Raw genomic sequence first — 16,941 nt, 5'->3', positions numbered from 1 at the left:
TAGTATCGGCACGTGCCCCAAGGAAATATAATACAATTCCGTCCTTGTTTAGGCCGCGGTTACAAATATCTAGGAGAACTAGGAAAACGAGCGTTTATATATAATAAAGTTATGTACCTTTTGGTCGATGCGGTTTTCTGCTGGGGTCTCCCGACGACGCGGCATTGTTCGCGATGTGGTTTTGCGTGACAGACCGGAGGCGTACGTAAAGAATCTCGGACGTTTACGCTCGTCGAGCTATTCGGCCGGCCATTCACTTTGTCGTACTCGTGCGGCCTGTAACTTTACAAAGGACCGTCGCGTCGCCCGCGGTTAGCTCTCCAATCTGGAAGGGTTTGTTCCGTTCGTCGCGTCGCCGGCAGGAAATGAAAATTTACAGCGCTTCTTTTATTTAGTAAAAATAGGAAAAAATAGCCCACTGCTCGCCGGACCGAATATTGTAGAGGAAAAAACCGATTCAGCAAACGGCGGACATTTATAGGGCAGCCCAATGTGATTCTGCGAGCCTTTTCATAAAAAGATACACAGTAACCAGGTTTAACAATTTAGTTTTTTTCTTTCGTGCCATTGAATATTTTTATATAATTATTATATATTATAATTTATATTTATTATATATTATATGTTTATAAAATTTTTATATTAATATATGTATATGTTATATATATATATATATATTTATCACATTTAATTATATACAATAACTTAAATTATATAAAATTTTGGATGTATGTACATATAGGATGTTCTGTACCCAAGCGAATCACTGATATACAGTTAGATTTCTGAGGTCATTTAGAGACGATTTTTCCTCAGCAAAAATGTCGAGCAAGGTCATAATTTTTTACATGTTCCCAATTTTTGCCATCATATATCTTTGTAACTAAGCCTTAAAAAATTCTATTAAAGTAAATTCTACCTGAAATTAACTAAAAAATGTGATTTTGTTAATATATTTTGTTTCTACAAGACTTAATTTGTGAAAAATCTTTTATTTTCCGCTTATAATTAAAAAATTGATGCCTCGATTTTCGTTGAGAAAAAATCGTTTCCAAATGACATCAGGAATCTACTGTAAATCAATGATTCATGGAACACTCTGCAATGTTATAATATATTTTAAAATAAATACATTGAAATAAAATAACACGACGATGAAAATATAAATTAAGTAACGAATACGCTATAAATATGTATCGATTTTTAATACAGAAAATTAGCATACTATATAGGAGTCAAGAAAAAGTTATATTTATTTAATAAAAAATTTCAATTTATTGAGACAGATGTATAGAATAATGTGAAAAAATCCAGATAAATAGTAAAATTCCCTGACTTTTTCCCTGACAATTCCAGATTTATAAAATTCCCCGACAATACCCGGTAATCTTTTCCAGATTTCCCTGATCACTCTGAATTAAAGCTCTAAAGCAGCATTGAAATAAATATTAATTAATTCTTATTAAATATTAATAATAATAATTATTTTCCTTAGCGTAGATCATTTTGCGCCGATTTAAAGAACGAAACGAAGCATGTGCTTCGATTGCCTGGCTGAGGTAAAGCCGATAATTTGAAGACCGACTCGCGTGACAGGGTAATGGTCGATAACAACTGAATGACAACTGCAAACCACATGTAATTTACGGGCGAAACCACGCGCGTTAAGTGAATTCGCGTATAGATAGAGCGAGAGAGAGAGGTTTTGACGCATGAGAGGCTGTCGAGAGAGGATTGGCTGCAGCGACGAGATAATGTCCCCTAGTCATTCTTGCCATTCTGCAGTCGCTGCAGCAACTCTGTATAAGGGCGTCTATATAATGCGACAGCTATCATTTCGCGTGGGTAGAGAAGTGACGTATACGCGAATTCCAGAAACTTCATATACTCCGTCTCTCTTACAGGACGATACGAATCGTCGGTTCGAGTTTAGAAGAGCCCTCTCTTTCTCGTATAGCTTTATCGTAGGATTAACTATCGAGATAGGAGAAAAAGCTTTTTGCTCCGTGAAATTTGAATACCGATCGGTTTGCATCTCAAAGCTAAATCTTTCAAGCGATTTTCCCTTTACAATGCATTACTACCGCGCTTACCTTTTTTTCGCGTGCATCGTCGAGTTTTAGATTTCATCTCCTCCCCATCGACTTTCAATTCGGCTTTCACATAATTAATTTATTAATTTATAATCGCACGGATTTTTTTTATTAAGAGAAGACATGAAAAAATATGTAGGCCGAGCATTTATCGAGATGCGTAAAATAATTTCACGCTTTAGCAAGAAAATGCTTAAAGAAATATTTTATTTTAATTTTATTTAAAAATTTTATACATAATTCTTCGAGAGAGTTTATTAAGAAATAAACGTATTTGGAATTTCTATGTGTTTCTATATGTATGTGGGTGTACGTGTGTATATAACGCGGGTGTCTAACTTTTCTCGATTACTTTAAAGGATTAAAACTAAAGTGGAAGTATTAAGTGCGTCGTCGGAACCGACCGTCAGATTTAATTAACCACGGATTAGGTGATTACTCCTCATAATACCGAGAGTAAAGAAGTGAGTGCTAACTAAACCTAACTGGTGTGCCAACTAAAGTTTCGCGATCGGAGATACTATTGAACGATATGTTTCAGCGATTATTTCTGATACTGAAGAAAGTGAGAGATACGCACATTTAAAAAAAAAATTAGAAAAAAGTTATGCGAATGTTAACCGGTGTTATGCTTAAATGATTTAAAAATTAGCTGGATAAAGATGAGATAAAAATATAAATTTGTCTTAGATAAAATAAAAATGATTTTGTTTGAAATATATCTAGATAAAAGATAAAATTATATGGCGATTCATCTAGATAATTTTCTAGATAATAATTTTTAACACTGCTTATGTAAACACAGTTATTTAAAAAAATGTAAATTATAAAAGGGATATAAAAATATATGTATTCATATTTTTATTTATAAATTTTTATCGCTTATATAAGTTCTACTATTTAAGTATTTTTATGTGCTATTATTCTACACAAAATTATTTGAAAATTATTCTAGATAATTTAATAAAGATAATACTTTTTTTCATCTAAGATATGCACAGATATAGATAATACATATTTTTATTATCTATATAAAGATAAAATGACGCCAAAGTTTCACCTAGATTCTAGATAATCATTTATATAATTTTATTTAGCTAACAGCGAACACTGATATTAACGCTAATCCTCGAGCGTAATTGCAACTTGAGAATACTTTCGAAAGTCTAGAACCAGTAATTATGCCGATAACACAAATGAAGCGATCGATGATGACGTGAAACAATCCCGAGAGAGTTATTGGAAAATATATACTCGTATATGAAAAGAGAACAATATGGAGAATTCAAGTAGAAAGGTTCCCGCTTTCGAGACCGATTACGTAGTTTGCGCATCTGTGTCGCAAACACCTGATCTCGAGAGAGAAAGAGAGAAAGAAAGGGTGCGTTTATTACTTTCCATAACTCCTTTTTTTACGAGAGTGTTTCAAAAAATAACAGCATATTAAGTACCTTGAGATATATGTATAATTCCATTAGAGATACAAAGGATATCAGGGCGTGTCCAGCAAACTCAATGAAAAAAATTCCCTGACTTTTTCAGATTTTCCAAAACCAGAAATTAATTTTTTTCCCCGACTTTTTTGGAATTATTTTTTCCAAATTTATAATTTGCATATATCTATATAATAAATCAATTAAATGTTAAATCATGAAATCCTTGAGATATTTTTGTCAATAATGAAAAGAGGTTCAAAAGTTAAAATAAAAATTTTAATTAATTATACAATCTGTATTGTTATACAAATATATCGAAATAAACGCGTCATTATAAACTATTTAAATAATCCCCTTTTTATTTATATTATATCAAATTTTTTAGTTTTGTCTCTATCAAACACATTAAAATAAAATAACACGATGATGAAAATATAAATAACAAATACGCTGTAGATGAATCGATTTTTAACAAGACAAAATTAGCGTGCTGGGAGTCAAGGACAAATTTATATTTATTTAATAAAAAATTTCAAATTATTGAGATTCTACAAATGTAGAATGAAAAAAATGCAGATAAATAGTAATAATTTCCTGACTTTTCCCTAACAATTTCAGATTTATAAAATTTCCCGACAATGCTCGATTTTCCAGATTTCCCTGACTGCTAGACATCCTGGATATGTGATTTTTCTGCATAACCACCCTTCTTTTCAATACACTTCTCACATCGTTGCACCGACTTCTTTATTCCATCAGAGAAACGTTTTTAGTTGTGCCTTCATCAGCCAGAAGTGCGTTTCTTTGATCTCGTCATCATTTCTAAATCTTCCTCTCAAAACGTCCTTCAAGGATCCAAACACATGATTATCAGAAGAAGCAAAGTCAGGGATGTATTATATAAGAGATGCTGGAAGATCAAAGAAGTGCATTTCTGGCTGAAGGCACAATAAAAAAACAAACTTTGTTCATGGAATAAGAAAATTGGTGCAACAATATTGAAAAGGAAGGTAATTACGCAGAAAAATAATATATAATTTGTATCTCTCTAACAAGTAATAAATTATATATCTAAAAATCATGGGCGTTCGCAGGAGAAGCAAGAAGAGACCTTGGAATAAGTCAAAAAATTTAGCATTTGCTCTCCTTTTGAATAAACAACTGGAAATCGACTGAATCAACTAAACTAGAATTTATTTTCATATTTAATATACTGATCTAAAATATAAATAAGAAAATAAATATAAAAAAATTAAAATCACATAAAAATTAAGAGGAAAAAATTTTTTTAAATCAAATTATGCTCCTTTCTGAAAAAAAAAATCCTGCCCATACTTAACATATTTAATTTACTACTACTTTCCGAAGCAACCCTCGTATATCACGCGCGGGTAGAGATGTAGGAGAGCGGTCTTTCTTCGGTCCCGCATAATTCCGTCACGTTGACAGACACACACATACGCGCGAAAACACATGTCCGGCGTTGAAGTTTAATGCGGCCCGATATCACTGATACGGACAGCGCGAGCTTAATAATCCGCGACTGTCACGCGGGCGTTTTCAGGTCTGCGGGTCCGACGTGGCTTTTAAAGGCCGACAACATCCTTCCTCCCTCCGATACTCGATTTCGAGTTCGCCGTCGCGTCATCGACAGCGATATCGGGGAATGTCCGTATATCGTTGCGCTCCGGGTTTTGATACCGTTTCCGACGGCGAATGCTACTTTCGAATCGATGGGCATGATGCACACAAATGCGACCGGATTACGTATGCAACGGGGGAGAAAGAAAGGTGATCCATGTTTTACACCTCCTGGCAAATGCGCGCATTTTTCACGCGTGTCGTCTTATTTATCCTCCGCCTCCAATTTCAATCGCAATTTTCCATGCGCATATTTTGTCTTTTTTCTCTTTTTTTTTCTCCTTGATATAAAAGCCTCGCGAAAATTTCTCATACTTTCCTTCGAATATATCACGAGTATAAAGATTCGAAAGAACGTATGAGACATTTTTGCAAGCTTTTAGCAAGGCACATAAAAAAGACAAAATACGCGCATAGAAAAAAAATTTATTATATAAGTTATTTTTTTTCTCAAATTTCAGACAAATTTTAAAAATGAAACTTGATGGATATTTTCCACTAACAAAAAAAACATTTAAATATCTTCTTGATTTTCCTGTATCGTTATGAGGAAACTAACAACCCCTATTTAATTTTTTTAAATTTTATTTTTAGAGTTTATGTTAATATAAGAAACCTCCTTTAATTTTCGACGAAGAATCATCTCCTAAAATATTTCGCATTGATTTAAATACACCCTATATATGTATAATAATTTTTTTATATATTTTCTATTTATTAAGCGTGTAGTTGGACTTTTTGCTGACTCTCTAATTACTTTTATTTTTTATATCGACCTGCCGGCATCAAATTGGATTCCTTTCAGCAGTAGCTGCAGTTGCATGACCTAGCTGCACTTTTCCTTAAACGGAACCACTCCGCTAAGGGAGAGAAGTGGATTGTGCGCCGTAATTCTGATGCTTATATGTACGTACAAGCATGCTGCAATCTGACGGAATTGCACGGGACTTATACCAGATATCTATTTTCAATGATCTCTGAGCCGTAAAGCTGTTTGGTTGTAAAAGAATACGATTGGCTGTAAACAGCGTTCGCGAGCGAGATCTCGATGATTATTTCGATGAATATTATTTGCGTATATCGCGAAATTTTATGCAGCTATTTGTAGCCGATGAAATTTTACTAATACTGACTTTTTCATGAGAGCACGCATTCATCGATATATAAAATAAAATGGAAAATATTATATACTAGATATCAGAGCTGCATCACATATATTTGCGCGATTTACAAACAAAATCGCAGCACGACTTTACGTTTATATAAAAACGAAATATCGCTCCTTTTTGTTACGAGCTAAACTTTATAAGTTATTCATTTGTCAGAAAGGGCAAACCTAAAGTATTGTTTTTTTTTTTACAAAATTAAAAATATTGTGATATGAAAAAAAAATATAACGTTTAATAAATTAACAATAAAAATGAGCCAAGAAAAACATATTATAACGTTTAGTTTTTTCCATTTAATTTAGCGTTATATTTTACATATTTTTCATATTTTCTGCCTCTTTGCGTCGCAATTTTATATATCGCAATCCTCTGCTCCGGTTGCTAAATATCATTTCCATCTTTTAGTTCTTGCTCTTTCGTTCTCTCTGGTCGGCGCATCAAATGATTACATTCATTAATTAGCGCGATATGGGAGCGACACGCGCAGCATACATTTGCGTCTAACAAAATGACATTAAAGAGATATGAAAAGAGGCGACACACATATACGAAATCCGGCGTACGTTGCACATCAAAATATGTAGCAAAGTGAAATTCGCTGTTCATGAAATTTCGTTGCGCGATTATTGGCAATAAATTATTATACAAGGTAAGGTAAGTCTCGTTCTCGATGTTGAGTCTTTTTAAAAGAAAGAGAGAAAAAAAAAAAAAAAGTAATTCAAAAGCAGCGGTCACGGACTTGAACATTTTCAAGTTCCTTGATTAAATTTTTCTGTCCTGAGCGTTTTATCATGTTTCTGTTGATATGGATAAAAATTGCGCGCGTGAAATCCATTTTGTGTGTTCAATGAACTAGGAATAAACTCTCGATGGTTATTGGCTATGTAAAAAATACACTTGGCCTTCGCATCAGAATGATTATTGAGCTCATTACACGTAATGCATGGCTATATGTCACTGTATTTCTTTTTTATTACCAGTTTTATATGCTAAATATAAGTATGTATAAATGAGTATAACTGTGTAAGTAAACATAATAAAATGTAAATAAAGCTTCCAAATCGTCGAGATTAATTTTGTAAAACATAAAATGTTAAAATAATGTTAAACAATTCATATTAAAATAAAATAAAATAAAATAAAGGCCTTGATTGTATCACATGGAAAAAAATCTGCATATATAGGTCAATCTATAATTTGCAATTAAAAATTTACAAGTAGATAGAAAAGCTCAAGCTACTAAAAATTAGAGAGATCGAATCTTTTCTATTTTTATACGATGGCTATTATAACATTTTCAATTAAAAATTTCCTTCTCGGAAGCGATCGTTTAAAAGATATTTTTTTTCGAAAACTCTTATTATTAATATCTTCTGCATATTTTTGAACTTTTAAAAACCAAGAAATTTATTCCACCAGAAAAAGGAAAAGAATGAATTTCTCTGTTTTTCTAATTTAATTTTTTCGGAGAATCTGAGGGAACATATACGCTTTACACGCGGGAGAATTTCAACGTCAAATATATTTTTTTTCTCTCTCTCTCTCTCAGTTTTAAAATCATTTGGGTCATGCCTCGACAGCGGAGTTAGAGCACTTCATGATGTGTGACGGGGGTATAGATTGTAAAGCGTTCTCGAACGACCCTCCAGCTCCTCTCGTCGATCCGCTGGACACGCGTGTTCGAGATGGGCGTGTGAAATAAATAGGAGGGGAAAAAAAACGCGGTTTTGTAAAATCGGCTTTGTGTGCAATAAATCCGATTCGCATTTGAGATCTAACGGATATATGTCGAAAACACGCCTTTGTGATATAATTGTTCCGCGCGTTGAAATTAGATATTTCGCGATGGGACTTGACATTCTCCATGTCCTTGAAATGTACTCGTGTCCATGCATGGAGTGTGTGATTGGCAACGAATTAAACAATGAGTATATACGTAAGTTCACTTATTCGGACGTAAATTTAAAATTATGTGAAGAGAGTTCGAGAGTTACATATTTTAATTTTAATTTCTATATATATATATATATATACATGATAATTAAATTTCAAGTGTAATATAGGAACAGTTAATTCATGTTGACTAATTTTTTTTCCGTGCAGAAAATTTATATATACCTATATATATATATGTATATATATATATATATATATATAGGTATATATAAATTTTCTGCACGGAAAAAAATTAGTCAACATGAATTAACTGTGTGTTCCTATATTACACTTGAAATTTAATTATCATGTCTATATAAATTTTAGCTATAATAGCTAATACTTTTTAACTATAAAATTCTCCGATAAACTATAGCTTGAAAATATTAATTATTATAGCGCTTTAGGCATAATAACTAAATTTCAGGTTGTAATATAAAGACAGCTATGGTGGCTAATTCTTTTTCCGCGTGTAAATGTATTAAATATATATATATATATATATATATTACGTTAAAATTATTATATCAATATAATATAAATTATTAATTATTTTAATAATATCTATTAATATATTAATAAAACTATTATTATTATATTAATTATATTATATAGATAAATTTAATTATGTGTCCTCTTAATATATATTAAATTTGTTTAAATAATATATATTAATATAATTAATAAAATGATCATATTAATTACGCGTTTTATATTAAAAAAATAATAATTATGCCTTATATACGTAGTCCGGATATTGATGTAACTAAATTATAAATGGTGTAGGAACAGGTTGAACTGTATATCCTCCATTAGCATCTAATATTTTTCATAATGGCCCCTCGGTCGACTTAGCTATTTTTTCTTTACATATTGCTGGTATATCTTCAATTTTAGGGGCAATTAACTTTATCTCAACAATTTTAAATATATATCATAAAAATTTTTCAATTGATAAAATTCCACTTCTTGTTTGATCAATTTTTATCACCGCAATTCTTCTTCTTCTATCTTTACCTGTTCTAGCAGGAGCAATTACTATATTCTTAACAGATCGAAATCTAAATACTTCCTTCTTTATCTCCTGCATTATATCCCTCTCAGAAGGGACAGACATTATAATTTAAATAGTAAGTCGAATAATCGCGAGCTTATTTTTCATTCCATGTGTTCCATTAATTTTCTCTTTTTGCAACAAGCCTTGACACATTATAAAAGAATAATGTTGCCTCTCTACGAATGTATATCACTCATTTTTGTATAAAATATCACCGTAGTATTATATATTATATCTAATTTTCCTTCCAACTCCTCGCGGAGTTATTTCCATAAACATGAATTAACCGCGGGTTTAACAGGCTCCAATTAGAAGGGAAATGAATATCAGTTGAAATCTCAATTAACCTTAACTGATATCTATGGGTACACAGGTCACGGCAAACGACGGTAAGCAACTTATATAGAAACTAAAGAATTAATGATTCGGAAGAGATCGATTTACATATAAATGCAACGCGCATTTTAAAATAACCCTCCCGCAGTTCGAACAAGCTTTCGCATTACGTATTCAGTTTAGTTTAAAATTTGAAATATGCCAGGGAATATATGACACGGTCTGGGATCTCGTACGAGGGAATCTGCTCGTCAGCATCGCGAAAAGGCGCGTATTAATTACCCGGAAATTATGAGAACGAAGTAATTGAGGGAATATAAAAACCTGAAATTCTCTCTCTCTCACTCGTCTCTTATCTCGCGTATTTGTATAACGGAGGGAACTCCGGGCTTCGCTCTATAGGGCTATTGAAATCGAAATGCCGCTGTATGAAGGATTCGCTGAAAGCGACGAGGAGATATGATGAAAGAGATGCGGCAAAAGGTTATATAGGAAGATCTAAAAAAATAAACAACATAAAAAAAAAAGAATTTGATCATATAGCCACGTCAATATATGTATACACACGCTCTGGTTACCACGAACGAGATCTTCATACACTTTTTCCATTTTTCCATAAATATCGATCCAATCCACATCGGACGAGCCATAAACTCGGCTAGTTCGCGAGACCTCTGTGTGTGTATATACTTATCTTTCGGTTCGTCTTCCAAGTTCATTGATCGCTGAGATGGAAATAAAACTAGTGTGAAGGTAAAAAAAAGTCAGGGTGTCCGGCAGACTCAATGAAAAAAATTCTCTAATTTTTTCAGATTTTCCAAGACCAGAAATTAATTTTTTCCCTGACTTTTTAATATTATTTTTTCCAAATATATATAATTTGCATATATCTATATATGATGAATCAATTAAATGTTAAATCATGAAATCCTTGAGATATTTTTGTCAACAATGAAAAGGCTTGGAAGTTGAGACAAAAATTTAAATCAATTATGCAATCTGTATTATATTACGATAATCGAAACAAACATGTCACTATAAACTATTCAAATAACCACCTTCTTTATTTATATTATATCAATTTTTTTACTTTTATCTCTATTAAACACATTGAAATAAAATAATACGACGATGAAAATATAAATTAACAAACACGCTGTAGATGAATCGATTTTTAACAACACGGAAAATTAGCGTGCTGAAAGTCAAGGAAAAGTTTATATTTATTTAACAAAAAATTTCAAATTATTGAAACAAATGTAGAATAATGTGAAAAAAATTTCCTGACTTTTCCCTGACAATGCCCAGTTTTCTAGATTTTCCTGACCGGCAAACACCCTGGATGAAGAGGATCACGCGCGAAACGGCTCGATCATAAAAGTGATAAATTACGTAGAAAGTTGAGTATTCCTCGCACAGGTCATATTTAAGTCATATTTAATTATAACCCGTCAAATATATATTGAATGCTTCAATCCCAAGCAGCAAACTGACGTCATTAAACGTCAAAATGTCGAATACGATGTCATTAAAATGACGTACCTTGGAACGAATCGTCGGAAATGATTTCAGGGTTTTTCCGTGATTTTTCAAGAGCACCTCCGCAAATAAATATTAATCCCGCGAGTTTTCCGTCTGAAAACCTTATCTGGGGGTGCGACTCTCACTTCTATAGAACGTCTATTTATAACGTCATTCTCGACAGCTGGATTATTCCGGCGAGAACGTCGTTAAAAGCCAAAATATACAAGGCTATGATCAATGATGAACCGGACGACGATGACCGATGTATCTCGACGAGGTCACCTCGGCTGTACGTGCCGGGGTTTCTTAATTAGCCTGGTCTTCATCATTAATCAGGCGACGCATGACAGTACAAGTGTTACGAGCGTGTGCGGCAGGAATAGCGGACGAAGTAGAAGAGGAAGCACAAGAGGGAGAGTGAGAAAGAGAGGGAGGATGTTCGCGAGGGTGAAAAGTGGGCGGACGGCGCAGTCAGCGGAATCAGCAGAATATACCGCACCTGATCAATTAAGCTGCTAATCGCCCCGAGATGACTGCTCGCCGCTATCATTCGTCCGGATTGTCCTCCACTATCTCGCGAATCCCGACTGGGTGTCCTGCTCGTCCTCCGTCATCGTCGTCCTTTGTGGCTCTTTTATCCTCCCGTTTTTCCCAAGATCTTCCTCGAAATTTTCTCGGAAGACGAGTCGAATCGGTCCGACCTTCCCGAGATAGGGTTCCGTTCGTCTCTTCCTCGAGGGAGGCGACCGAACGAGCACGAGTGGAAAGCTCGACGACTACGAGCACGCGAGCTTGCGCGAACCTCGCACTCGCACGACTAACCGAGGCCTGGAATCGAGGCTTGCCCGCCACCCTTGCTGGCGAATGCTGAAGAGCGGCGCCACGAGCGAGAGAAACTACCCTCCCTTTTTACGCTAGGGGAAGAGGAAACTGCGCCGCGATATATGTATATCGGGTGGCGCATAGAGCACCGGAGTGCTCCGAAGGGAGAACTTTTTTCTCTGGGTTTAATCGCGCGAACTCTTTAAAAATAAAAATAAAAAAAAAAAAAAAAAACGAAGTCGTCGAGAGATTTTTGCGCGTCCTTTTCGCGGTGTATTAAAAGTCTACTAACCCCCGTGAATGAAGATGGGAAAAATAATATCAACCACCGTGAATGAAGACGGGAGTTCTTTGCTCGGTATTTTAAACACGTGACATTTTCGCCCGACGTTTCCAGGGAAAACATTTTTTATATGTAATTATATAGAAATACTTGTATAATATATTTATACATATTATATAATCGTAAAATTATATGTGAAATATGTTCATTTTTATACATATTTATATAAAATGTATAAATTATAAGAGTTTATATCAATCATGTCAATATAATTATATATGAAACATATATATTTATATATATATATAAAGAAATATTTATTATATATATATATATAAATTTATAAAATTATATATAAAAAGCACTAATTATATATGGACATATTTCATATATAATTTTGCTTGATTATATATATAATTTTATATATATTTCTATATAATTTTATACTGTTATATATAAAAATTTTTTCCCGGGTTCTGTCAATTTCTATCACTAGTACTTTCTTGCGCTGATAGCGCCTCTTTTTTCCATTGTTCCAGGAAGTATTTTCTCGGCATTTATATTTACAACTACTGTCGAAGATACGCATACATACATATATATATATATGCATATACATGCAAGCCGTGCGATAAATGTCAGATGTCAAAACGTGCGGCGGAAAGCATTTTATTAATTTTATCGTTGAATTTCTTAAAAGATGAAACAAGATTGCACGAATTAAATTCCCTTACGACGAATAAACGTAGTTTTAAGATAGATCACGAATATAGGAGGATAATCTTAAAATATTAGTCCTTAAAAAGTTTTGCAAATCACGTATTGCGTATAAATTTAACTTTGCCTCCTGCAACATTGATCTTTGGTCGGAATCAAATTATCTATAATCTATGATATTAATATACAAATATATAATACTCGAATACTCGTACACTGAAAAAAATTTATTGAGAATTCGAATAATTATTTATCTGAAATTAATAATATTGATCTGAAGTAAAAAATATTTATTAATTTAATGATTTTTTTAGTGTACGTTTATATGTATAATCAATACATTTTTTAATAATATTTTGAATATATAATTTATATATTTTAAAATATAATTTAAAAAAGTATCTTTTTTTCAATATCAATAATAAGCAAAGACAGTTAATAAATTTTGATCGAAATTTTACAAAGTCAAAAAGTTCTGTGATGTTCTTTATAATTAATTTAAATTCTTTAAGTCATTTTCAATTTAAAATGATAAGTCGACACTTGATATATATGCAATTTATTATACATATAAAAATATTCTGTGCTTTTTTTTAGATATCATTTTCGATTGCAAAATTTATTTATCGTAATACAAATTATTGTAATACGATAGATGTGCCCTTGAATCTTCAATTCATCCTATCTTATTACATCGATTATATATTCAATTTCTATTTTTTTTTTTTTGTTATGTGGCATACAATTTGCATTCCATCCATTATCCAGTATCTGTTATCGAACGCATGTCCATTCTTACTGCGGATTTCCCTGCGCCACATTCTTCCTTCCCTCAACCCCTAGCGATAGGAGTTCGTGATTTCTTTTTCTCGTGTCTTTCTTTGTGGCGCAACCACCTGTAACTCCTTCGAGACAGACATTTCAAGCTGTATGCATCTCCGTCTAACCACGCTAAATCGTCGCATTATTCTTCATGTCATCTCGTCACATTTTTCACATAGATCGATCTTATACATCACAAAATAATTTTTATCTATTCCCCATATATTTTTCATTGCCTAATTCATTATTTAAATTAATATTAAAAAGGATATAGAAAACATTGCTGTCTCTCTCAATTTAATCACTGCATTTTACTATCTGTCAAAATTTATATCTAGCTTTTTCCAGACTTTTTCCAACGAAAATTGGGCACCATAATCTTTTTATTTTTTCGACAAATTGTTTAATCAATTATATATAATTTCAATTAATTATATGAATTTAATAATTTCTATATAAATTGATGAGCAAAAAATGTAAAAAGACTACACCCTATAAATTTAAGACAAGAGAGCTAATTAAGAATTTATAATACGAGATATTTTTATATTCAGAGATATGAATCTTTCTGTTTTATAATATTGAAATAATGTAGAAAGCACGGTTAAAAAAACACCAGCTGTTGAGGGAAATAATTCAACGAAAGATAAATGGATTCTATGTTACTCGCTATTCGTAAAATAGGAAGTGACGTCTTTATCGACATCTGAGAAAATAGAAAACCGCGTTAACTTGACGGGAATTGAAACAGTGACGCAAAACATACACGGCGATAATACAATTTATATATATATATATATATATATATATATATATATATATTCTGCATCTACAATTTACAAAATTAATTCGTAAAAATAAAAAAAAATGTCACTAAAATTTCGTGAAAATAATTTAAAGAATTTAAATTAATTTTAAAGAATATCAAAACTTTTTGACATTGTAAAATTTTCAATAAAATAATCGACGCGTAATGTAGCGCGATGTAAAAACGCTACCATTCATCTCAAATTTTTGCATATTCTTTTTGCATATATAATATGTATGATTTTATTTAAAATATTCGATGCTTTATATTCATAAAATATAATTTTCATATTGCTTTTTCCGAGAAAATGTCGATTTGCAATTTAAATTCGCAATCACCCCTTTTCGCAAGCAGCAATTAGTTCATCATCAATCTATTAGCACGGCAATAAGTAATAAATAAGAAATAAGAGGAGAAAAAATAAAGATACATTATTTTTTATTGCAAGTAATAATATTTCTTGTAATCTATTTTTATATTAGACTTGTATTGTCGCAAATATATCGGTGATTTTTACTGCAAAGAGTTCTATTTATAAAAAAAATAATATTGTTAATCAAGAAAGAAAATATCACTGGTTGATATATATGTTTTCGTTTGGAAAAAGTCTTCCAAGATTTTTTTTTTTTAAAGCAACGACTTTTATTAACTCTCTTTAAAGCGGAACTTATTGGAGAGAAAAATGAATCTTTACATCAACTCCCGATAACTTTATTATCTTTCCCATGTTGTATGTCGCACAAAAAAACTCTTTTTTTCTTTTTAAATAGTTTGGATTTAAACTACTCTTGTGCCCCATACGAGGAAATTCCAGTTAAATCAAGGTATAATATACATGATGAGCTTTTTGTCTTTTGTGTCACGTTTTCATACTTTTAGTAGTTATACTTTTAAAAGAAGTCGACCATCGCAATTGCATGCAAATGTGAATTTTTAGATATTCATGCGGAACTTCGATATACCTATCTGTAACAAGATTTTATGTTTTTATTTCGTTTATTTATATTATTATTTTCGTTTCAAATATTATATTTTCGGGTTTACATTAAAGCTTAAAAAAACTTCGCTATATATGGTTATACATATATTCTTTGATCATCTAACCAATCTAAATATAATCTGTCGCTAGTAAAAAAATTTCGTGTAGTAGTAAAAAATGAAAGATAATATCACATTTCACATTTCATTATTTCACCTTTTGCTTGAATTAAAAAAAAATTAATAAAATGATAAAAAAGTAGTGTCTTACTTTTCAAAAGTGTATGTTTTGAAACATAACTCTTCCATCATTCTAAAAATTTTTCTTTATTTATTTATGTAATTATATTTTATCATGTAATTTTATTTTATTATGTAATTTTTGTAATTTATGCATTGAAGAAAATATGAAATTAATAAATATATATTTATTTCGATACTATCAAATAAATCATTTATTTGAGACAAATAAATATTATTTGTCTTGAAAAAGATTTTCTTATATCAAATAAAATTTTTTTAAAATCAAATCAATATTAGACTCAAATAAATTATTTATTTGGCAGTATATTGAAATAAATACTTATTCGAATTCAATAAATTTTTTCAGTGTGTAATTTATGTAATTTTCAAATTGTTTAACTTCTCTTCAATCATGCATTAAAATTATACAAATTAAATTATACATTTTATACAAGAGAATCATATTTTTCCATACTATACGTCACACCATTTTATATATAGCATCTCAATATAATCAATACAAACAAAAAAAAGAGAGAAAAAGGAAAGAGAGATAATATAATACTATTTTCAGTGAAAATATGCAGCAAGATCTCATTATTGGATGTTTGTCTGGAAAACGATTCAAGTATATCGATAAAAGGAGTGACAAAGTGCGCAGCTGTTGATCATTACTGATAAGAAGGCAGCTGATTAGGCTGAGCTGATTACAGGTTTTTGTGATAAAGACTGAACCGCGTGGGCGGTTTTGTCACCTGACATTTCTTATGTTCTCTCATGTTAGTCATGTGCCTTGTGTGCTATCTTACATATATCATTCGTTTCCCATTTCAAACACCTTTCGTTCGCGATCAGAGACTTATATGGGCTTTCTTCGCCTCTCTGGAACTTTATCCGGTCCTTTTACGTCAACCCCGACCTGTGTTCCAACTTTGTCTTTATACGATCCTTACTTTTTCTAACACTACTCTTTTTATCCTCTTCTCCTTTCTCTCTCTCTCACTCTTTCCCTCGCCACCTTTTTCTCTCGCTCTATAGTACGTATATACATGTATATATATATATATATCTCTCTCT

General features: G+C 31.7%; 1 protein-coding gene across 1 annotated transcript in view; it reads right to left on the bottom strand.

Annotated features, from left to right (window-relative positions):
- Window positions 1–12,025, bottom strand: part of LOC114936204 (uncharacterized) — a 50,059-nt gene extending 38,034 nt beyond the window's left edge. Inside the window, exon 1 of the mRNA XM_029309313.2 lies at window positions 11,691–12,025. The gene's annotated coding sequence lies outside the window, so the exon portion shown is untranslated. The remainder of the gene's footprint in view (window positions 1–11,690) is intronic.
- Between the last annotated feature and the right edge of the window lie 4,916 nt (window positions 12,026–16,941).

This window comes from Nylanderia fulva, unplaced genomic scaffold (assembly GCF_048542155.1).
Source record: "Nylanderia fulva isolate GAGA-0341 unplaced genomic scaffold, ASM4854215v1 Scaffold4, whole genome shotgun sequence".
Lineage (NCBI taxonomy): Eukaryota > Metazoa > Arthropoda > Insecta > Hymenoptera > Formicidae > Nylanderia > Nylanderia fulva.
Note: the sequence above shows the minus strand (reverse complement) of the source record. Positions and strands in the feature narration are given on the sequence as shown.